The sequence below is a fragment of the Pipistrellus hanaki genome (genome assembly GCF_964339955.1).
Source record: "Pipistrellus hanaki genome assembly, chromosome: 12".
In the NCBI taxonomy this organism is placed as follows: Eukaryota; Metazoa; Chordata; class Mammalia; order Chiroptera; family Vespertilionidae; genus Pipistrellus; species Pipistrellus hanaki.
Genome location: NC_140514.1, coordinates 31,725,882 through 31,751,124, shown reverse-complemented (window position 1 = coordinate 31,751,124; position 25,243 = coordinate 31,725,882). Strand labels below are relative to the sequence as shown.

General features: G+C 39.8%; 1 pseudogene across 1 annotated transcript; it reads left to right on the top strand.

Moving 5' to 3' along the window:
• Positions 1-8,538: 8,538 nt before the first annotated feature.
• Positions 8,539-24,188, top strand: LOC311631142 (neuronal PAS domain-containing protein 2-like; annotated as a pseudogene). Its single transcript has 3 exons — positions 8,539-8,606; positions 17,362-17,475; positions 23,591-24,188. The product of its transcript is annotated as a neuronal PAS domain-containing protein 2-like (transcript).
• The last annotated feature ends 1,055 nt before the right edge of the window (positions 24,189-25,243 follow it).

Sequence of the window (25,243 nt, the reverse complement as noted above, 5' to 3'; positions counted from 1 at the left end):
AGCATTGGGAGGGTTTTGGCTAAAGTACAATTTATTGGGGAAAACTAGATTTTAGTTTTATAAAACTTTTAAGTCTTTCATGGGATCTATATTTTCTTGAATTAAATTTTATAGTTCTGGAAAAAATAGGCGATCTAAAAAGGTGCTTATCTATGTCACTTAAAAGCAGAAGCTTCCTTATATTGTAACTTACTAAGTGATCTGGAGGGATTCCTGTCATTAAGCCCAAGTGCACTGAGTCCTCAAGTGTCTGCATAAGAGAACAAGCACCACATCGCTGCAAGTTTCCAAATGCTTCCTACATACAGGCCCCCAAGCCATGTGAACTGATCAACTTCTTGACAAAGGAAACTTCCACTGGGGAGAGAAAGCCCTGGAAGAGGCTTTACCATGGACACTCCCCCTTTCAGGCGCCCAAGAGCAGCCTGCCTGGCACATGTCACTGGAGTTCAAGCCATAGAATGTGTGCAGTACCTGAGAGGCTGCTACAGAACTGGAGTTAATTGGACATTTTATAGGGATTTATACAGATGTTGGTCCTCAAGAACTACAAACCAGTAGTCTGAAAAATAAAATGTGTTGGAAACCTCTGAAAAAAGAAAAAGAAAAGAAATATAAAGGTTAATAAGGCTCAGCTTCTGCCCTCTACAAGCTTAGAAGCCAGCTAGTCAGTTAGAAATGTGAACAATTGAAATAAATTCTAAACTTCTTTATACACTAGAGTAGCTTCAGCTGTAGCTTAAGATAGAAATCACATTCCAGGTCTTTTTCTCCATTTAGCATTATATTTATTTTACTTTTCAAGTACTTTTATAGTGCTTACTATTCTTTAGTTTCTTTATAAATATTAACTTATGTAATTATCATTTAACAACATTATGAGGTAGTTATTATTACATCTCCATTTTACAGATGAGAAAGTAAGATCCATGTAGGTTAAATAACTTACTATAAGTTACACAGCTAGTAAATAATGATGCTGGGATTCATATCCAAATAGTCTTGTTTAAAAATCTATATTTCTGCCACTAGATTGTGTTGCCTCTAAACCTTTCTAGACTAGACTGTTACAATTTTTGGAGTACTAAAACATGACAGTATTTTTTTTTATGTAATCCAGTAAACCAAAAGCATAAATAAATGTGATAGGCTGTTTTAACCCAGGGGTGTTTTCTAAGCATGGACCTTTTTGACAGGACCAAATATCAAGGAACATTTGATATGGACCAAATGTCTCTGTGGACAGAACCAAATGTACTATAAAGTACCCAATAACTAATAAGTGACAGAGAAAAATTTTAATCCAGATCTTTCTGGCTGCAATAGCCTTATTCTGGCCACTGTATTTGTTGGAGGCAAAGTAGGCTAGACAAAAAGAAAAAGATACTGGGAAAAATTTAATTGTATCTGTCCATACATAAGTCCATGTCTTATAAGTACTCAAAAATTAATCATTTTACATATATAATAAAATATTTCCAATTGGACTAGAACATTTATCTTGGCTAACTAAAGCAACAGGAAATTCTGCTTCTTTTAAACACAAAAAATAATTTGCCCATTTTCCATCCTCCCCATATCTAAAAGTAATTCACAAGGATGGATGGTAGGCCTGGCCAGAGTGGCTCAGTGGATAAACATTGACCTATGAATCAGCGGGTCACAGTTCGATGCCCGGTCAGGACACATGCCCGGGTTGCGGCTCAATCCCTAGTGTGGGATTACAGGAAGTATCATAGCTGATCAATGATTCTCTCTCATCTTTGATGTTTATATCTCTCTTTTCCTCTCCCTCTCTGAAATCAATAAAAATATATTTGGGGGGGGGAGCTTTCTAGGTAATTCTAATGTGTTGCCAAGGTTGAGAAAAATTGACAAGCATATATGGGCTAGCACCAAGTAAATACCCAATAAATGGTAACTTCAAATAATTGGGGGGAAAGTAATAGAAAGCTTCTAGACAGGTAGATTCAACTTGAAGCAAATGAGGCTCAACTTTCAGGACTCCTAAGGCCCAGTGAGGTTTCCTTGGCATGAGGGAAGAATGTCAGCAGCCCCAACCTGGATCATTGAAGGTGCTGGAGAGCTGCCCTACCTGGAGTCACCTGTCTATGCCATCTAATTCTCTTTTTTACTTCCCTATTTTCTTTCTTCTGACTGCAAAATACACTTCAGATCATGGGAGAGATCAGCCAGATTTCAGACAGGATAAAAATTATTTCTATGAGAAGATCTTAGTATATGCCATTAATAGCTAATTCTTATTATTCACTTTACTGTGTTGAAAATAATACCCAAAGATGATATGATCTGCATCAAGTCACAGATTAGCAAATAGTTGCAGCAGCAGCACAATAATGGAATCCATCAGTCTTATTATTCACTCCTGTGCCTCAGCACACTGATACATCTCCTGAGTGGTGAGACAGATCTGTGCTGGGTGATCATGCATAAATGCCAGAGGATGGTGCTACTGACCTTTAAAAACTTGCCCCATTCCTTGTGTAATTGATATATCAGGCCTTAATAGCTTGTGACCTCAGAACAAGGCCATCTGCTTCATATCCAAAGCACAGCCTTAAGCCTAAGGAGCTGGAAGACCTTTTCTCTGCTGGATCTTCATGCTCATCCCCAGCTCCCCCAAACCCAAGGAGAACTTAGGTGTTCCTTGTCATCTAAATTAGTAGCTGACTTGCATAGGCATCCTTCAAGGCCCTGGGAGAAGTCCTAGTGGTGTATTCAGATGCGTGTTTGTTTCTGTAAATTTTGTAAATATTTTCATCACAATCAATTAAGATCTTTATTTCTACTACTATTTCCACTCTCCCTGTCTATAGTGGTATTGGGTGGTTATGGGCCCTTTTATGGGATCTGGTTAAGAGGAAGGTAAAATATTAAAAAGGAAGTTAGAAATATGCGATTTTTAGCAGCTTGAATGTCAGGTATTTTTGGCATATATTATTATTATGTTGTTGTTGTTATTGTTGTTGTTATTGTTAATTCTCACCTGAAGATATTTTCCCATTGATATCTCTCTCTCTCTCTCTCTCCCTCTCTCCCTCTCTTTCTCTCTCTCTCTCTTTCTTTTTGTTGTTGTTAATCCTTACCCAAGGATATTTTTTCATTGATTTTTAGGGAGAGTGGAAAAGAGAGGGAAAGACAAAAACAATTGGTTGCCTCCTGCACCAGCCCTGACCAGGACCCCGGCCGAGGAGAAGCCTGCAATCTGGGTACGTACCCTTGACCAGAATCAAACCCAGAACTCTTTGGTTCACAGGTCAACACTCTATCCACTGAGCCTAATCAGCTAGGGCTCCATTGATTTCTTTTTGTTTGTTCGTTTTTTGAGACAAACATTGACCAGCTGCCTCCTGCACAACCCCCACCAGGGATGTGCCTGCAACCAATGCACATGCCCTTGACTGGAATCAAACCTGGGATCCTTCAGTCTGCAGACTGATGCTCTATCCATTGAGCCAAACCAGTTTCAGCTACCAATATTTGACACTGAGCCAAACTGGTTTTGGCATATGTCTGCTATTTTGCTGCATATGGATTCTTCTAAGATTTTTATGGTTTCCTATCTTACGTTTATTATGGGGGTGCCAGAAGAAGAGATAGAGCAAGATACTGAAAACCTATTTGAAGAAATAATGACTGAAAACTTCCCCCACCTGATGAAAGAAATAGACTTACAAGTCCAGGATGCGCACAGAACCCCAAACTAAAGGAATCCAAAGAGGACCACACCAAGACACATCATAATTAAATTCCCAAGAGCAAAAGACAAAGAGATAATCTTACAAGCAGTAAGAGATAAACAGTTACCTACAAGGGAGCACCCATATGATTGTTAGCTGATTTCTCAACGAGAGAAACATCGATTGTTTGCCTCCTGCATGTGCCTCAACCAGGGTCAGGGATCAAGCCTGCAATCAAGGTATATGCCCTTGTTGGAAATTGAATCAGGACCCTTCAGTTGTAGGCAAATACTCTGTCCACTGAGCCAAACTGGCTAGGGTTGACATACAGTATTATTTTTTTAATATATTTTATTGATTTTTCACAGATAGGAAGGGAGATGATAGAGAGTTAGAAACATTGATGAGAGAGAAACATCAATCAGCTGCCTCCTGCACACTCCCTACTGGGTATGTGCCCACAACCAAGGTACATGCCCCTGACGGGAATCGAACCTGGGACTCTTTTTTTCTTCTTTTAAATATATTTTATTGATTTTTTACAGAGAGCAAGAGAGGGTGATAGAGTTAGAAACATCGATGAGAGAGAATCATTGATCAGCTGCCTCTTGCACACCCCCTACTGGGGATATGCCCACAACCAAGGTACATGCCCTTGACCAGAATCAAACCTGGGACCTTTCAGTCTGCAGGCTGACGCTCTATCCACTGAGCCAAACCGGTCAGGGCTGACATATATTATTGACAATACTGTAAAATGCACATATTTAAAATATATAATTTGATAAGTTTGACTTATCTATAGCCTGAGAAACAATCACCAAATTTAAGATAATTAATAGCCCCAATATCGTCAAAGTTTTCTTCAGGCTTCGTTGTAATTCCTCCTTCCTGCCCTCACTTTAGCCCCAGCCAACCACTGATCTACTTTCTGTCAATATAGCTTAGTTTCCATTTTCTATAAATGGAATCATATATATTCCTTTTTTTCTGAATTTTTTCACTGAACATAGTTATTTTGGGATCGATCCATGTTGTGGGTATCAACAGTTTCTTCCTTTTTATTGTTAAATAGGGTTTCATTTTATGGATGTGCTGTAATTTCCTATCCAACTGTTGTTGAGAGATGTTTGGATTGTTTCCAGTTCGGGGCTCTTAAAAACAAAGCTGCTATGAACATTTGTTATAAGTTTTTATATGGACATATGCTTTTGTTTCTTCTAAATACCTGGAAGTAGAGTGACTGGTCAGTTATATTTTATATTCCCACTAGCAATATAAGAAAGTTCCAGTTGATTCATATCCTTACTGATACTTAGTATGGGCAGTCTTTTATTTTAGCATTCTAATAAGGGTGGCAGTATATTGCTATGATTTTGATTTACATTTCCCTAGTGCCTAATGATGAAGAGTATCTTTTTATGTGCTTATTTACCATCTTTTTATCTTGTCTATGAAATATCTTTTCAAATCTTTTGCCCATTTAATTTTTTTTTTTTTTTTTTTTTTTTTTTTTTTTTTTTTTTTTTTTTTTTTTTTTTAGTGTTGAGTTTGTTTGATTTTTAGTGTTGAGTTTTGAGAGTTCTTCACATATTCTGAATATTCCCAGATGTGGTCTGGTTCCATGTGGCTGGGATAAAAAAATCACTCTGGATGACAGAGTATTTCCAAAGCTGACTTCGGAGTCTTAAAGTGTTAGATACCTCCCACCCTACCCTGCAGTGTAGTCCTTATAGCAAAATCACTCTGTATGGAGAAAACACTCCCTGTATTTCTCCTTTACTCTCACACCACTATCATATTTTACTATACTCTGATACCACATGTGTGTGTTCCACACATCAAGCAATTATCCAACACCAGCTGGGTGTCCCACAATTTAACTCAATTCTGACACCATATACCTGGAGAAAGTATCAGATCCAACAGGTTGAATTTTCATTCTCACACAACTGCCCCTTATCACCCTCAGATGCCAGTTACAAGTCCCAGGTGGTCACCTATACTTCTGACCAATTGGCTATAAATTGAGGTTCCCATTACCTCCTTCTTGGGTTTGGTAAATTTCTAGAATTGCTCACAGTACTCAGGAAAAACACTTAACTTATATTTACCAGTTTATTATAAAAGGAGACAGATGAACACCCAGATGGAAAAGATGTATAAGGCAAGGTATGGGGGAAGGGACACAGAGCTTTCATGCCCTTGCCAGGTACATCACCCTCCCATTACCTCCATCCTTTGTGTGTTCAACCTGGAAGCTTTCTGAATCTCATACTTTTGGGATTTAAAAAAAAAATTTTTTTTTAATTGATTTTTTTTTTTTTTTTTTTTTTTTTACAGAGAGGAAGAAAGAGGGATAGAGTTAGAAACATCGATGAGATAGTCATCGATTAGCTGCCTCTTGCACGCCCCTTACTGGGGATGTGCCCACAATCAAGGTACATGCCCTAGACCAGAATCGAACCTGGGACCTTTCAGTCACAAGCCGACGCTCTACCCACTGAGCCAAACCCGTTTCGGCTCTTGGGATTTTTATGGAGGCTTCCTCATGTAGGCATGATTGATCATTAACTCAGTTTCCAGCCTCTCTTTTCTGGAGGATGGGAGTGGGACTGAAAGTTCCAAGCTTGGCTTGGTCTTTCTGGTGATCAATGCTCATTCAGGAGCCCGCCAAACATTGCCTAATTAAAACAAAAAGACTCCAATCACTTAGAAAATTACAAGGATTTTAGGAGTGCTGTGCCAGGAGCTAGGGGCAGAGACTAATATATATATATTTCCCTATTCTTCAGTGTAGTCCTTACATTATTATTATTATTATTATTATTATTATTATTATTATTATTATTTCATGCTCTAAGTCCTTTCACAACTTTTCTTCTAGCCTCAGGGGAGAAGTTCAAACCTTCACATTATCCTGCTTACTGTTTAGTCTTAAAATCTCTCATGAGCCAGATGTATTTCTCTATTTGCAGTTGTCTTCACAGTTGTCTCCACACACAATTGATGGATACCTGCTTGTTGTTTGCCTTTTGTAGGTTTCATTTTAGCAACTTTTTTCGCTCCCAGACACAGAACATTTATAGTAAACACACTGATTCAGCTTCTCAAAACACTAAACTTATCCAATGGACATTGAAATATTTAATATATTTAATAAAAATATAGATATATTTAAAATATTTTATATATATATATATATATAGGACATGTACAACTCTCCCTTCTAAACAACTATTTGAGGGGAGTTGGGAATTCTCTGGATCAACAGGCAAGCATTTTGGAGGTTTACAATTCTCCTAGATTGTGTTAGCCTAATATCTAGGCATTTCAAAACACAAGCAAAACTCTGACAGAGGAGTAATGTAGTGATCCTAAATAGAGTAAAAAAATGTGTGGCAGCCCTAGTTGGTTTGGCTCAGTGGATAGAGTGTCAGCCTGCAGATTGAAGGGTCCCAGATTAGATTCCGGTCATTTTTGTTTATGTTACTGCTATGCTCAAATTAAAAAAAAATTTTTTTTAAATCTTTAAATCGCCCTAGCTGGTTTGGCTCAGCAGGTAGAGCACAGGCCTGCGGACCAAAGGGTCTCATGTTTGGTTCCAGTCAAGGGCACAAGCCCAGGGTTGCAGGTTTGATCCCCAGTGGAGGGCATGCAGGAGGCAGCCAATCGGTGATTCTCTTATCATTGATGTTTCTCTCTCTCTCTCCCTTCCTCTCTGAAATCAATAAAAAAAAAAATCTTTAAAAAATTCTTTAAATCATTTTTCATCAGACTTTATTGAAGGATCTTGGAAAACTAAAACCAAGTCAACCAAAGGAATTTACAATATCAGACTGTACTAACTATATGTAGAAAAAATTTTAAATCACAGCTGTTTGGGGAACATTTATTATAAGATTTAAAAAAAAGTATTATACTCTTCAACATTCTCTGCCTTCCTTACCATAATATTCAATATAGCACTGTCTTCACCATCATCACATAAATATTGCTCTTACTGCCCTAACTGGTTTGCTCAGTGGTTAGAGTATCAGCCTGTGGACTGAAGGGTCCCAGGTTCAAATCCAGTCAGGGGCACATGTCCGGGTTGCAGGCTCGATGCCCAGTGGAAGGCCAGCAGGAGGCAGCTAATCAGTGATCCTCTCTCATCACTGTTGTTTCTTCTTTCTTTTTTAAAATAAATCTTTATTGTTCAGATTATTAGAGTTGTTCCTCTTTTATCCCCCCATAGCTCCCCTCCACCTGGTTCCCACCCCAGCCCCTGCCTTACCCTACCCCCCCCCCCCCACACACACACACTTTAAAAAATACATTTTTATTGATTTCAGAAATGAAGGAGGACAGAAACAGAGAGAGAGAGAGAGAGAGAGAGAGAGAGAGAGAGAGAGAGCGAGATGAGATGAGAGAATCATTGATTGGCTGCCTCCTGCTGTCTTCTGTGGATCCCAACTGTGGATCAAGCCTGAAACCAGGCATGGGGAATCAAATTGTGACTTCTTGGTTCATAGGTCAATGCCCAACCACTGAGCTACATAGTGGGCAGAATTAATTACCTCTTTTGTTCTTTTATATTCAAATCCTCTCTCTCCCTCTGACTCTGTCTCCTGATTAGACCCTTTTTGTCTTTAAATATGTTCAAGTCATTTCCAATTTAAATTTAAAAAAAAATTAAGTTCCACATTCCTCTCCAACTATCATCTTGTCTCTCTCCTTTCCTTTACCAACACACTTTCTGAATGTGTGGTTCGTATGTGCTGTATGTAACTACAATGGTTGCTCTCAATATCCATCTCCCTTTTTCCAACAGAAGCTGATTCTGTTAGGAGCAGCAATGGGTCAAGCTGAAGAGCTACATTTCCCAGCCTCCCAGCCATATGCCATACTTCGGGCCAATGACATGTAAGCTGAAATGGACAGGGGATTTACAGAAAATTTCTGTTTTCTGCAATAGGCACCAGAACTTTCCCCCTGATCTTTCTTTCTTCCTATTGACTTGAGAGTGAACAGTTGTCTTGCATTCACAATGAAAAAAAAAAATAGCCATATACTAAGGATGACAACAAAGCAGAAAGAAGGATTCTAGGGCATTCATTACATCATGAAGCTACTACACCAGCCTGAACTGTCCATCACCCTCTGTCATTCTTGTTATGTGAGAAAAATAACCCTATTTAAACTACTGCTATCAGGTTCCATTACATGTGACCAAATGCAATTCCTAAAATCATACTCTTTACATTTCCTCTCCTTACACTCTCAAAACATTCCATTCTGGCTTATAGCCCATAATTCCACTGGGCTCACCAATGTCCTTCATGTTGTGAAATCCAGGGGCATTTTCAGTTCTCATATTACTAAACCTCTCAGCAGCTTTGACTCTGTCTGTGGTTCTCTTTTTGAAACACTTTCTTCCCATGGTTTCTCCTTCACCTCCAACTGCACCCTTTCTGCCTCCTTTATAGGTTCACCTTCCTCTTCTGGCCATACTCACCATCTTTTAGCCTCTAAGATATACTATGGCCTTAAACACATGCTCTTCCCTCTCTCTGAAATGCTCTCCCTTCCTTCCTTTTGCCAGCTAACTCTTTATTATCTTTCAGTTCTCCATCTATTCTTCACTTCTTCAAGGAAGCTTTCTTTGACCTCCTTGTAGGGTCAAATTTCTTTATGACTATTCCTTCATAGCTTTTTCATAGTTACACTTTTAATGTAACTCTTTGAGTAAGTTGCCTTTCCATCTCAGAATATGGGCTCCATAAGACAGGAACCAGACTATTTTTGCTCATCATTAAATTCCCAGAACCCAAAATATTTCCCAACATATAATATGTGCTTAATATTAGTTCTTCAGTGAGTAAATGTATGAATGTGTACTTATATAGTTATTTATTTGCTTACCTTCTTATTGTCTGTCTTCCTCCAGTTCCATGGGAGAAGGAAACATATCTGTTTTGTTCACTAACATATATGCAATACCTAACACATACTGTATGGCACAAAGTAAAAAACATAATAAATTATGAATAAAATAATAAATGAATGAGTAGGATTCCAAGAAGACATTCAGTAGTCCTACCCCTAACATGTCAATGTTTGGGATTAAAAAAATATATAACCTCTTAAAAAAGTTTCTGGATATAGTAGAGCATCAATATCTTCATGTTCTCTAGAGAAGAGGGGTTTTTTTGAAAATATTACCTAATATCTTGTTCTCCTTACAATATTTCATTTTTAAAATAGGCTGTCTATCCCAGCTGGTATGGCTCAGTAATTGAGCATCAACCTGTAAACTAGGAGGTCCTGGTTCTATTCCTGGTCAAAGCACATGCCCAGGTTTTGGAGTCAATCCCTAGTGGGGGGACGGGCAGGAGGCAGCCAATCAATGATTCTCTGACATCATAGATGTTCCTATCTCCCTCTCCTTCTCTGAAATCAACAAAAATATATCCTATATAATAAAAGCCTAATATGCTAAGTATCTAGTCTTCCAGTTGTCTGTTCAACCAATCAAAGAATAATATGCTAACGATATGCTAAGGTTGCTCAACTGCTCACTATAACATGTGCTGACCACCAGGGGGCAGATGCTTTGATTGGGACTGAGTGAGATGGACCAGACACTCCCTGGAGCCCTCCTTAGGTCCCTCCCCAGCTCACCAATCTCCCACATCACTCCCCCATCCTGATCTTGCACCGGTGAGGTCCCTCAGCCTGGCTGGTGCCCTCTTCCAATCTGGGACCCCTCGGGGAATGTCAGAGAGCCAATTTGGTTCAATCCTGCAGGCCAGGTCAAGGGACCCCACTGGTGCACAAATTCATGCACTGGGCCTCTAGTTTAAAAAATAAACTAAAATAGCCGGGACCGGTTTGGCTCAATGGATAGAGCGTCAGCTTGGGGACTGAAGGGTCCCGGGTTCGATTCCGGTCAAGAGCATGTACCTTGGTTGCGGGCATATCACCAGTAGGGGGTGTGCAAGAGGCAGCTGATTGATGACTCTCCCTCATCGATGTTTCTAACTCTCTATCTCTCTCCCTTCATCTCTGTACAAAATCAATAAAATATATTTAAAAAAAAATAAAATAAATAAAAATAAATAAACTAAAATAGGCCTTCTAAAAAGATCTTGAATCTATACACCTCTCCCTCTCTTCATTGCCACCACTCCAGTGAACCTCATTATTATATTTTCCCTGGATGTGCTGTGCCAGCACAGCCAAGGATTCGGTGAGCTTGAGAGGGGGCAGTGAAGGATTAAAGAAAAGACAAAGAGAATATAGCTGGGGCTCGGTGGATCTCCTGTGCCTGGATGAGGCCACAGAAAAGGATCCAGCCAGCAAGCTGAGGCTTTATTTTATAGTCAGAGCAAAACAAGGTAGTGGTCAACATGTTTACAATGTTCTTGTGAGTTTCACTTGTTTTGGCAGCACTTGCTGCACCTCCCATTGCCCATTAGCTACCCAGGAAGGATCTAGGGAGCGGCCATGTCAAGCTTAATTATGCTAAGAGGGCTCTGTCCTCTAAGCTGGGACTTGTTTGTGGCTCTGTCACAGGTCAATCCGAGGCTTAACTCTCGAGCTGCTCCTGGACTAATTGGACTATACACATTTCTTTAAACATGATTTATTGAACTATATATAAGCTTGAATGGTTCAGTTTTGATTGTATCTCAGGGTTAGGATCATGTCTGTTACGCTATCTCCAAGCAAAGGTAGACACAGGTGGGTGCATAAGTAATTTTTTTATTTTGTTGTGGCAGAGAATTATTTCTATTCTACATTTGACAAAGTATTTACTTAAGGAAAAATATATATTTTATTGATTTAAAATATATATATATATATATATATATATATATATATATATTATTGATTTTACAGAGAGGAAGAGAGGGAGATAGAGAGTTAGAAACATCGATGAGAGAGAATCATCAATCAGCTGCCTCTTGCACACCCCCTACTGGGGATGTGCCCACAACCAAGGTACTTGCCCTTAACTGGAATCAAACCCAGGACCTTTCAGTCCCCAGGCCGATGCTCTATCCACTGAGCCAAACTGGTTTCGGCAAGAATTCTTTTTAAACTAATAACAAATCTTTGTTTTCAAATGGCCAAACTGAAAACATTCAGTTAAAAAAAAGGAGTAACACAGCCAATAACCTTTTAAGTTCCCCTACCTCCCTGGTCTATGAATCCTTAGTTATAGAGGTAAGTGAGATGCTCAATGAGGTTGACAAGAAGATTCAATTATGCAATTGTGGTAGCCCTGAGAACGCCCTTGGCCTGCAGTTAGCTTATCTGGATACTACACTTCCTCCAAGGCCAAGCTTCTGTCTTTCTTCCTTGGTAAATCTTTCCTGGCTCCTTGCCCACTCCAAGTTGTGCCATACCAGCTTGGGAAGAATGGAATCAATATCTTATTACACACTGTTGTATTCTCAGGATGTAGTACAAAATCTTGCAGGTGTAATGTTTTGCTGTTGGTGATGCTTATTTTCTTCTTTGCTGGTAAGATTTACCAATCCCCTTGCTATTGTTCCAGGCTCTGTGTTATGCTCAGTAGGTGATATTATTGTTTCCTTTTCACCAATGAGAGTTTAAGTAACTTGCACAAGTCTCATAATTAGTGAGACTTGATCCAGGACTCAAACACAGTTTACCAGATTCTACAGCAGATGCTCTTAATCCTTAGGCAACCCTGCCCTGCCCCTTACCGGAATACCAAACTCTAACCAAGTTACATTTGCTCCTAACTGCCTTGGAAGGCATCAGGTGACCAGCTTTGCTCATAACTAGTTAGGGGTCAAATTCTTCTCAAATGCAGCTCTAAGTCTGCAAATAATTAAGAAGTCCCTTTGGACACAGCAAAAAGAGGTGTTATGTAGAGGCCCACTTTGACATTTTGATGTGCATTTAAACACACAGCTCAGGGCTATAAAAAGCCACTACACTAAGATTGCAGAAGCATTAAAAGTCAAATTGCCTTATTAATTTTTTAAGAGCACTGTAAATGACATTCTGTCATCTCAGGAAATTTTCCCTAAAGCTCCAATCCTCTTGGTGATTGGGACGAATAAATTGGCCTCCTTCCTTTTCATTTCTCCATTCTCTGCCCTTGAGGATCAAAAGAAAACCATCTCATTTTAAGATCGAAGCTTTATTTGCAGACGTTTCTAGCTAGTTAAACTGGAAGCAAGAAAATTCGTTCTTGTGTTGGCATGATAGTAGAAAATATTTAGCCACATTTCAGCTTAATGATGGAAAATTAGCAAAGTTGCTATTAAGTTTTAATCTCCTCATTTAACTAACAAGGTCGAATACTCTTCCTGTCAAGAAAAAATTTTTTTTTACAGTCTTGACCATTGATACTTTAACCAGCTTACCCTTTTTAGTTTGAGTGAAAGGCACTATACCATGGACCACGAGTTTCCTCGAAAGCTCCAAAGAATCAACTAGTTGGAAAAAAGTCTAGGGATTAATAACCCAGTCTTAGCCTACAGCAAAATTCCAAATTAGGCATTAGGAGAAGCAGCAGATAAGAGCAACTGGCAACTGGGAATATCCTTGTTGTTCTCTGAACTAGAATCATGTTGGCAGAAGCTTTTACTAACTAAATTTATTTGCAAGTTCTCCGAAGGGAGTGATCGTATTGCAACCAGATACATTTGGGAAATGTAATGCTTACTTAATTACAGAGCAACTTATTTGGGAAGGGTCACTTTTCATTACTTTGAAAACAGGTTCCTAGGACCTTGCAAAATATTTAACTTCTGAACTCCATTTAAGTATTTAAATGCCAGTATGTATGTTGTATGTCCCAATTACAAAAAATATGAGGTTAACTATTCACTGAAATGGAAACGCCAGTAATAGTTATGACTTATTATAGCATACAGTCTTCATTTTGAAAGACTTAAAGTCTCCAGGAGGTATTTATCCAAAATTAGTATCCAGTAACAACACCTTGGAATATCCCTGTTTTTGGCAGCATCTGTAGCCAGATCTGGTTACAGTTAATAAATTTAATGCTGGAGCCACTGACCTCAGGAAGACAGGTGTCCTCTCCAACAGCAGGTCCATTCTGGTCAATAAGAAATGTCCTTGATTAAATTGTATTAAGACCTGTTCTGTTTGCTCAGGTATCTGACCAGCAGAATAGCTTCTTCACAAAGAATTAATGGTGTTTTCATCTCTTCCCAAATAAGTTGCTCTGTAATTAAGTAAGCATTACATTTCCCAAAAGAAATGTACCTTTGGCTGAATACATAATATAATTAATTTATTTGGCTGAATACATAATATAATTAATTAATTATACCTACAATGTGTCAAGCACTTAGCCTGGTCATGGAGATACCAAATTTTTTTTTAATTTTAATTTTTTATTTTTCAATTACAGTTGACATATATTAGTTTCAAGTATACAAACCAGTGATTAGACATCATATAATCTACAAGTGATCATCCTGATCAATCTAGCATCCTTCTGACACCATACATAATTATTACAATATTATTGGCTATATTCCCTAAGCTGTACTTTAGGGACTATTCTGTAACTACCAATTTGTACTTATTAATCCCTTCCCCTTTTCAAGCATCCTCCCAACTCCCCTCCCATCTATCAACCACAAAATAGTCTCTGTATCTTATGAATCTTTTTCTGTTCTGCTTGTTCATTTATTTTTATTTTTAGATTCAGTTGTTGATAGATATGTATTTATTGTCATTTTATTATTTATATTTCTTATCTTTTTTTTCCTTCTTAAAGAAGACCCTTTAACTTTCCATGTAGTACTGGTTTGATGATAATGAATTCCTTTAGCTCTTTCTTGTTTGGGAAGTTCTTTTATCTGTCCTTCAATTCTAAATAATAGCCTTGCTGGGTAGAGTAATCTTGGTTGTAGGTTGTTGCTTTTCATCACTTTGAGTATTTTGTGCCGATCCCTTCTGGCCTGTAAAGTTTCTGTTGTGAAGTCTTATGGTAGTTCCCTTGTAGGTAACAGTTTTTCTCTTGCTGCTTTTAAGATTCTATCTTAGCCAAAACCGGTTTGGCTCAGTGGTAGAGGGTCAGTCTGTGGACTGAAAGGTCCCGGGTTCGATTCCGGTCAAGGGCATGTGCCTTGGTTGAGGGCACATCCCCGGTGGGGGTTGTGCAGGAGGCAGCTGGTTGATGTTTCTCTCTCATCGACATTTCTAGCTCTTTATCTCTCTCCCTTCCTCTCTGTAAAAAATCAATAAAATATATATTTTTTTAAAAAAGATTCTATCTTAGTCTTTACTCTTTTGCATTTTAATTATAATGCATCTTGGTGTCAGTCTCTTTGGGTTTATCTTGTTTAGGACTCTGTGCTTCCTGGATTTGTATATCTACTTCCTTACCAGATTAGGGAAATTCTTCATCATCATTATTTTTTTTTTTTTACATAGGTCTTCAATTTCTTGCTCCCTCTCTTCTCCTTCAGGCACTTTCTGAATGTTGATATATTTGAAGTTGTTCCAGAGATACCTTACACTATCCTCATTATTTTTGGATCCTTTTTGCTGATTTGATTGGGTGTTTTCTGCTTCCTTATCTTCCAAATCTCTGATTTGATTTTCTGCTTAATCTATTCTATAATTGATTTCCTGTAATGTATTCTTCATTTCAGTTAATGTAGTCTTCATTTATGACTGGAACTTTTTCATATTTTCTAGTTCCATTTTTATTTTTCCTCTTTGTTGGAGTTCTCACTAAATTTACTCTCCTAAGCTCCATTGAGCATCCTTATAACTAGTGTTTTGAACTCTGAGTTCGCAGATGAAACAGGGACAGGAGCCTTCTGAATCCATAAAGATGTCAAAAAATAAAAAGATAAATACTGGTAAGCGATTGTCTTACTCTGCAAAATTCAAACTAAATATAATCAGCATGGAAATAGAGCTGCAGAGAGACAATTTGGACCTCTTCCCACTGAATGTATGATCAGACAGTTAAGAAAACAAGAAGAGCAACTCCTTAAGATGTCAAAAAGAAGGTCTTAAGAGGAAAACCAGTACAGTAAAATGTTTAAAATATTGATTTCTTAATTTGGGGTTGGAAAAGTAGGGGGCGTCTTATACAGAGAAAAGTATGGTAAATCTGTGTGCAGGCCCTTTATTTATTTTAATTTAATTTTTTTATATTTTTATTGATTTAAGAGAGGAAGGGAAAGGGAGAGATAGAAACATCAATGGTGAGAATCATTGATTGGCTGCCTCTTGCACTTCCCCTACTGGGCATCAAGCCTGCAACCCGGACATGTGACCTTGACTAGAATTGAACCAGGACCCTTCAGTCCGCAGGCCAATGCTCTATCCACTGAGCCAAACCAGCTAGGGCTGTTCAGGCTCTTTAAGAGGAATGCCTGAGACTCCAGCAGCCCTCCATCTCACTCAGCCACAATCCCCACTGGTTTTTGCAGCCAGAATTTATGGAAACTTTTCTTTCTGGCACTGGAACCCCAAGTTCGGGGGCTTGTTGTGAGGCTGGGACTTCTCATTCCTGAAGGGGTCCTCTGAAGCTGAGATTTTCCTCCCAATATTTATCCACCACATGTGGGTGTGGGACCAACATCTCCATCCCCTCCTGCCAATCTCATTGTGGCTTCTTTTTTATATTCTTAGTTGTAGTACTTCTGTTCAGTTAGATTTCAGGCTCTTCTGAATGATGGTAATTCTGTTGTTCAGTTATAATTTTGATGTGGTTGTGGAAGGATTCAAGTACCGTATTTAATTATGTCACCATCTTGACCAGAAGCCCAGAGATACAAAAATTAAGGAACAAGGAACCTATTTCATAAAAAAAACTCAATTTAGTAGCTCAATAATTATTGGAAAGTTTCAGATTAGATGTTCAGTCTATATTTTATCCACCCAGTTCAATCTTCAAAGCCCATTTCAGATCTTCTTTCCTCATTCATTAATTTAGGGAAGCGGTATTTGATCACCAAAACTGTTTTAGGCACTAAAATGATGAAGTTGAGGATAATATAATTCCCACCACCACAAGCTTATAGCTCTATAGAGTGGTAAGCAAGATGGACAGGACCAGATCGTGGAAGATGTTATAAGCCAGGCTAACCAAGAAGTACGGGTTTTATCCTACAGCAGTGGGGAGCTATTAGACAATCTTAACACATTGCACACCAGTAATTTTATTGCTAGCTTTACCCAGTGGCCAGATAAGTTTCTATTGAACGAGTACAAACACATTTTACAAAGTATCATTCTTTAAAAAGATATTAGCTTGTAAGAACATGTAATAAATAACTTCAAAATGCAATGGGTATTTAATTTTAAGGCTTGCCTTTAACGTTTATGTAAAACACTGTATAATATGAAAACACAAGAATGCTCGTGATTAAGTCTGTATTTTAGAAAAATCAGTTTGTCAATGACAAGCAAGTTGGAGAGGAAAGGAAGAATAGCTAGAGGGAAGGAAACCAGATGGGGAGGAAACTCAAATTCCTAAGCTATTGAAGATACAGAAATAACAAGATGTTAGTAACAAATTGATGGAGGGAGAGGATGAAGTCTAGAATGACTTCTAAGATTCTGATCTGGGTGGCATTAGTAGGAGGAGGAACAGGGTTAATAAGTGGGGAAATAAGTTCATTTTGAACATGTTCTGTTTCAGGTGCTTTGGAACATTAGACATCACCATCAAGTTTGCTGTTGTAGATGTTTATCTGAAACTCATGAGAAAGGTAAGAGTGGGAGTTAAGGATTCAAGAGTCAGACTTTATAGATTGTAAGTGAAAAATGATTACGAATGATATTGCCAAATCTGTATCCATCCTATACCACTCCCTAGTCCCAAATGTCTTGTATTCATCCAGCATTCATTTTTTATTTTTCACTAATTCATTTATTCACTTGGTTGAATAATACATATGGAACTCCAATATCATATTCCAGATGACATGAAAGACTCTGGATTTATATTGATGATTCCCTACCTGAAGGATCTTATAACCTGGCTGTTGTTTATAAAATGTTATCTTGGAGGCAAGACTCTTAAGGATTGGGCACTCCTCCAGGATGCAGGATATGCACTGAATCAGAGGCTACTATACGGTGGTGTGTCCAGTAGGAAGAAAATACGTGCCTGGAAACCAATAAGTGGACACAGTAGTGGCTCCACTTACTGTCACTCCCAGTGACCCTCTGGAGGATTTTGTGTTTCCCATCCTTGCAAATCTGGGCTCTCCAGAGTTGGAGGGACTCATTAGGGAGTGCTCTCTTGCCAGTGGACACAGTGAACTATAAGCTATGGCTTATATTTTATATTAATAGTTAACACCAATTGAGCTAAAGGTTTATTATATTCCAGACACTGGTCTAAGCACTTTACATAATATGAATTCATTTTTTCCTCTCAGCCCTCATAAGTCTACCCAAGTACTCTCTCTCTCTCTATTGCTTTCCCCAATTTACATATAAAGAAACCAAGACTACTTTATTTATTTATTTTACTGATCTTAGAGAAAGGAAGGGAGGGTAAGAGAGAACTATTAATGTGAAGAGAAACATTGATTTGTTATCTCCCTATGGGTTCTGATCAGGAATTGAACCTGCCACCTTTGGCATATGGAACAACGTTTCAACCAATTAAGCCACACCAGCCAGGGCAAAGATACCTTATTTTTTAATCAAAAATAAATAAGAGCTCTGACCGATTTGGCTCAGTGGATAGAGCATCAGCCTGCAGACTGAATGGTCCCAGGTTCGATTCCAGTCAAGGGCATGTACCTTGGTTGCAGGCACATCCCCAGTGGGGGGGTGGGGGGCGGGGGGCGGTGCAGGAGGCAGCTGATCAATGATTTTCTCTCATCAATGTTTCTAACTTCCTATCCTTCTCCCTTCCTCTCTGTAAAAAAAATCAATAAAATATATTTTTAAAAAATAAATAAGAGATTTTACTGCATATCCTTTTTAAAAATATATATATATTATTGATTTTTTTTACAGAGAGGAAGAGAGAGAGATAGAGAAAGTTAGAAACATCGATGAGAGAGAAACATCAATCAGCTGCCTCTTGCACACCCCCCACTGGGGATGTGCCCACAACCACAGTACATGCCCTTGACCGGAATCAAACCTGGGACCCTTCAATCTGCAGGCCAATGCTCTGTCCACTGAGCCAAACCTTTTTGGCTGCATATCCTTTTAATAGAGGCTTTGGAGAGCAAACTTTGGAGATGTATAATGTTTAGCATTTTAGTCTTTTACCCAGTGATGCCTACTCAAATTTGAGGCTTGAGCAATACAAGTTTTTTACTGCAAGTGTCCTTTAGCACCTCAGCAAAGCCCATTTTTAGAAATAGGTAGACTAGCAATATACATGAGCAAACTAATAATTTTCTACATATACACATTTTGGAGTCTTTAAACTGGGACTCAGGTTTGACAAGTATGAGTACTTACATGGGTAGAACATGTGAGTAGAAACAACCCTGGAAGTTCAATAGAGACTTCTAAAAGGCCAAATACCTCCCGCACCGAGGCCTGAAATCCAGTGACAACGAGTCAGTTCTTTATGTGACACATTCACACAACTTCTACTGTCTTTTAAAATTAAACACTCTGGAGAGATATAATTAAGTGCAAAATACCTTCCGTACCTCAAGGGTAAGAGGAGTAAGAAGGATGGGGAGGAAGGAAAAATGGAGAGGCCTAGAGTAGCAACAGTTTTTGCTGCCTTCCAACCACTTCTATTAGTACCAGGACCCTACCTCTAGAGCAAAGATATCCAACAGAAATGAAATGTGTGCTAAATACTTAATTAACATTTTTCTAGGAGCCACATTAAAGTTTTTTTAAAAAAACAGGTGAAATTAATTTTAATATTTATTTGAACCAAAATATCAAAAATATTGTTTCAACATGTAGCCAATTAAAAATTGTTAATAAGCAATTTTACATTCATTTCTTTCATATAAGTCTTTGAAATCTACTGTATATTACATGCAAGCAAATATCAATTTGTATGCTACCTGTATTTAGATTTACAAAACTTTAAATTGAAAAAGTAGTTTCACATACTAAGTTGTTCAAAATATACTTAAACCTAATATATATATAACTGAATCAAATATCAATTTTTAAATTTAATTTTAAATTAAACTAAAATAAAATAAAAAATTCAGTTCCTTGGTCACAGTAGCCACATTTTAAGTGCTCAGTAGCTATGGATAGCTAGTAGCTTCTATATTAGACAACAGATAAAAAAAATTCCATCGGGGCAGAAAATGTTATGGTACTATGCAGCTCTGGGTGGTTCTTTGGTGTACAGTAAACTTCACTTACTACTTGGCGGGGCAGCATCAGGGAAGTGGGTGATGTACATAAAACAGGTTCCCTAACTTTTCAGAAGCCTTGCCTTCTCCCTTGACTCCCAAAGGTCCCCTTCCCCACGCTGCCCACCCCTATGCCAGCAGACCAGGGAAGAGCAAGAACTTGAATCAGAGGTCCCAATTTTAATCTCAGCTCATCACCAGTTCACTATCAACAGTTAACTTCTCTAAATATTAGTTTTCTCAAACATTAATTGACAGTAATATTTTAAAGGATTGTCATAAGGAGTAAGTGATGTAACATGCACAAGACATTCAGCACAATGCCTGCAACACAGAAAAGAATAAATGGTAGTTACTAAATACAAAACTCTCTGTATATAGTTTTGTATATGCTTCCACAGGTTCCTGCCAACCATGCTTGGTTATTCCTTGATATTCTTAAACTGGGCAGGAGTTAGTGGGATGGGGATTGGAAATGGAGACGAGCCCTGTGTTTAATTTATGAACAGTTTTTGCTGCTACAGTTATCAGCCTTTCCTTCCCCATTTATCAGTTAAGATGGGTCCTGCTCTTGAACTCCAAGACCCACATGGCCCGTCTTTCTACTCTGAACTACAACAAATGATTAACCTCACAAAACAGCCATCAACATTCTTTCCAAGGACAACTATGACCTCATTAAGATCAAACCCACATTCTCCTCCATCTCTCTGCATTGTGTAACACTGTTGCTTCTCCCTTCTTATCCTGGTTCTTTTCTAACATTGATCCCACAGACCATTCCTCCTCTGCTTTTTTTTTTTTTTTTTTTGCAAAGGCAAACCTCGTTACTGCTCCCTAGGCCTGAGACCTTCCCTAAGATAGTCTTATCTGCTCCTAGGCTCCAGCTCAGTGTCCCTAACCGAGACCTTCTAAACCTGTACCTCCAACTCCCACTTCAGATTCAGGCCCAACTCATTGCTCCCTGCCGGCTTCTTCTCCTGCATGACCCACCCATGAGTTCATTCTTGTCACTTCAAACCAAGTTCCCAGGGAACCCAGGTTCTCTGGTTGCTGTGAGTGGGGAAAGGGAACACACACTGACCCCAAGTTCATGTGTGCCACATCCTATGCTAGGCACCTCATTCAATCCTCCCAACAACTCTGTGAGGAGGGATCTGAGACCTGCATTTTTATAGCTGGAAAAAGAAAAGACTCAGAAGAGGAAGAAACCAAAATCTAGATCTAGCTGAATCCAGAGTTGGCCGTGAGAGTAGCCTGCCTCCCTCAGGATCCCAGGGGCATACACTGTGGTGGCCATGTAGAAGTTCACTGCGCCCCCTCCACCTCCAGCTCCTAGGGTGGCAGCAGGAGGTGCTTCTCCTTGGCCCAGGTGGTGCCTGGCCCCACAGGACCACCCTGGCCCACTCCAAGGAAACACTGCATCGAAAATCTAATGGGTGAAGATGAGGACAGGGCAAAGAGAGCTTTTTGAAACAAGTTTGTTATGTACATAAAACAGGTCCCCTAAATTTTCAGAAGCCAGGACCCATTCGGCTAGCCCTGCCGTGTGGCTCAGTGGTTGAGCGTTGACCCGTTAATGAAGAGCTCGCATTAATGAATGAAGGGTTCAGTTCCCGAAGGGCGTATGCCCAGATTGCAGGCTCAATCCCAAATAAGGGTGTATGGGAGGCAGCCAATTAATGTTTCTGTCTCTCTATCCCTGCCCATTTATCTCTCTCTCTCTAGAATCAATAAAAATACATTTTTTTTAAAAAAAGCAAAAAAGCAAAAAAAAAGCTTAGCTCTATGCTCTCTGACAATACAGGGGAAATGGACAAAACTACAGTGATGGAAAAAGTCGTCAGATTTTTGCAGAAACACAGTGAGGTCTCAGCATAAACAGAAATCTGTGATATTCAGCAGGAGTGGGGACCTTCCTTCCTCAGTAATGAAGAATTCATAGGGCTGTAATTGGAAGCATCAAATGGCTTCATCATCACCACAATGGAAAGCATCCTCTATATTTAAAAAAATGTATTTTATTGATTTTTCTTACAGAGAGGAAAGGAGAGAGATAGAGAGCTAGAAACGTTGATGAGAGAGAAACATCGACCAGCTGCCTCTTGCACACCCCCTACTGGGGATGTGCCCGCAACCAATGTACATGCCCTTGACCGGAATCGAACCTGGGACCTTTCAGTTCGCAGACCAACGCTCTACCACTGAGCCAAACCGGTTTCGGCAACATCCTCTATTTTTCTGTTGGTATCGTGCCTCAACCGGGGCACTTACCGTAGGATGTCATGGATCAGAATTTGTTAAATTTCCTTCCAGAACAAGAACATTTAGAAGTTTATAGGATGCTCTCTTCTTATGTGCTTGTGATGGATTCCCCCTTCCCAGGATACTTAAAATCTAACCATGATTTAGAGGTTTATTGCCATTTTCTCATAGGTAGCTTGAACCCAAAGGAATGTCCAACTTATCCTATATAATAAAAGCCTAATATGTTAAATGTCTGGTCGATTGGTCAACTGTTCAACCAATCAAAGCATATTATGTTAATGATATGCTCAACCACTTGCTACGGCATGCACTGACTGCCAGGAGGCAGATGCTCTGACTGGTAGGTTAGCTTGCTACTGGGGTCCGACCCATCGGGACTGAGCAAGACAGGCTGGACACGCCCTGAGGCCTTCCCACAATTCCTCCCCGGCTGGCCAACTTCCTGTGTGTCTCCCAGGCACCCATGGGGTCCCTCAGCCTGGCCTACGTCCCCTTGCAATCTGGGACCTCTGAGGGGATGTCAGAGAGCCGATTTCAGCTCGATCCCACAGGGGGAGTGCCGCTCAGCCAGAAACCGGGCTTACAGCTGGTGAGCACAATGGCAGTGGCAGGAGCCTCTCTTGCCTCTGCAGCAATGCTAAGGATGTCTGACTGTTGGGAGGAGCAGGCCTAAGTCATCAGTTGGACATACCCTGAGGGCTCCCAGATTGTGAGAGGGTACAGGCCGGACTGAGGGACACCCCCCCCCAAGTGCATGAATTTTGTGCACTAGGTCTCTAGTGAATAAATAACACTTTTAGGGAATTTTTCTCCTACAAAAATGTGCCTAGCCCCTGCTGTCACAGCTTTGACAATGCCCTTTCAAAGCCTTGCCAGGTGCCACTTGGAAAGGAGGTCTGCTTCATTACTACTGTTCCCCTAGCAACATCACAGTTATTAAAAGAAATGTGTATAGTTGAGTTACCTCCAGAGTATAGCTTGGAATGGAAATTTTTATTTCTGGATCACAGAACCCCTCCAACCATAAGATACCTACTTTTTGAAGTTTTGGGAACCTCAAGCTATGACTACTACACATAGATCATTTGGAGCTCCTGGCCAGGTGCCACCAGCACCTAATGCAATTTAGCAAAGGAATATCATGTTGATATTAGTTTCTGATCAAAGGCCATCAGTGGAACTCCCATCCCAAGTTTATCGTGTGCACAGACTCGGTGGTCAGTTATGCAGTTGTCTGACTAGAAAGGAAGCAGGAGCTGACTTTGCAAAATCTGCCATCTGAGGTCATCAATCCTTTAGCAAGGGCTCAAGTCTGGAACTTCAGCAGCACTTTAATGCACTTGATGTGGGTACCTCAGGCCTTAACATAAGTCACTTGCCATCAGCATCCTAAGACGTTCCCATAAATCCTTGCACATGGCCATGCCACAATCCACTTCCACTCCAAGCAAGTAGATGGCAGAAGCTAGCACCATGGCTGTGCCAAGATCGGCCACCCTGTTTCAAGAGCTCCTTGTGCCAGGGCTCAGCCAGGCAGCCATGATGCCAGGCAGCCACGATGTGACCTCGCACTGTGGCTGTGACTTCGCACAGCAGCTCCTGTGACCTCGCACAGCAGCTTCTGCCTCAGACCTTTTGCAGAACCCACCTGCCCCCCAGCACAGTTTAACATGTTCCAGACCATCAAAGGCCAGTTGGAGCAGTGGACACAGATCCTGAGTCCAACATCTGGTGGCAGCAGGAAGAGCTCCACAAGACCTAGAAGCAGTTCTAACTGGTCCAGGATTCTAACATCCAGATATTTCTACAGCAGGCAGCTATGTCCCTGAGCTTCAGCAGTGCCCAGCAGTCTGATGTTCAACAGCAGCTCTCTTGGAGGTCAGCCCCAGGGACCTAGTCCCCACTTGTGTTCTTTCCAAAGTTTAGGACTACCTTCTATAATTCATTCAATGGGCTGACACTCTCCGCTGGGATAACTAGTATACCATCTACCCCATAAAGGTTTGCAGTTTAGTGAGGGAGAGAGAGAAGATACAATGGTGTGACAAGTGCTATGATAGGGTCCTATGGGAATGCACAGAGGAGGCACCTAACTCAGCCTTTGAGGTAAAATAAATAAATAAATAAATAAATAAATAAGTAAATAAATAAATAAAATAAAATAAAACCTCCATCACAGAGAAAACATCTATGCTGGATCAAGAAAGACTAGATGAAATTAGAGAGGAAGAGAATGGAGTAGGACGGATGATCCCAGGCAGAGGGAACAGTGAGTGAAAATGCCTGAAAATAGGGGGAGAGAGTTGGAGGCTGCAAGCAATTCTGTGTGACAAGTGCCAGAGCAGCAGCCTGAGACTGAGGTGAGCATAGGTTAGCTAGGTTGAGAGTACAGGAAACCATTAAATACTTTTAGCAGGGGAGAGGCAGGTTCAGACATGCATGTGAGAAAGAATCACTCTGGCTGCAATATAGAGAATGGACTTGAGAAGAGCCCAAAAATGGGAGGGCAAGGAGACCAATTATGTGGCCACTGCCATAGTCAGGATAAGGGATAATGATAGCGCAAATTAATGTAGTGGCCCCTTAGGTGAGGAGGAGTGGAGAGAAATCCAGAATGGAGACTGTACAGGTGATTGATTACCTACTATTAGATAATTAAAGACAATGTTCACAGTTGGAAGTAGGCAACTGTATGGATAATGGTAGAGTCAAATGAGAGGGAGACACAAAAAGGACAAGTATAGAATATTGATGCATTTCACTTGGGATTTGCTGTGAGTTGAGGTGTCAGTGGGAGACCCAGAACAGGATGTCAGATAGACAGTGGTCTATGGGTTTGTAGCTCAGAAGAAGGAACATTTGGGATAGAGACAGAGGTTTGAATTTCATCAATAGTAACTTAAGCAATAGGAGTATATAAATAGTCCAAAGGGATATAAAGTGAGGAGAAAA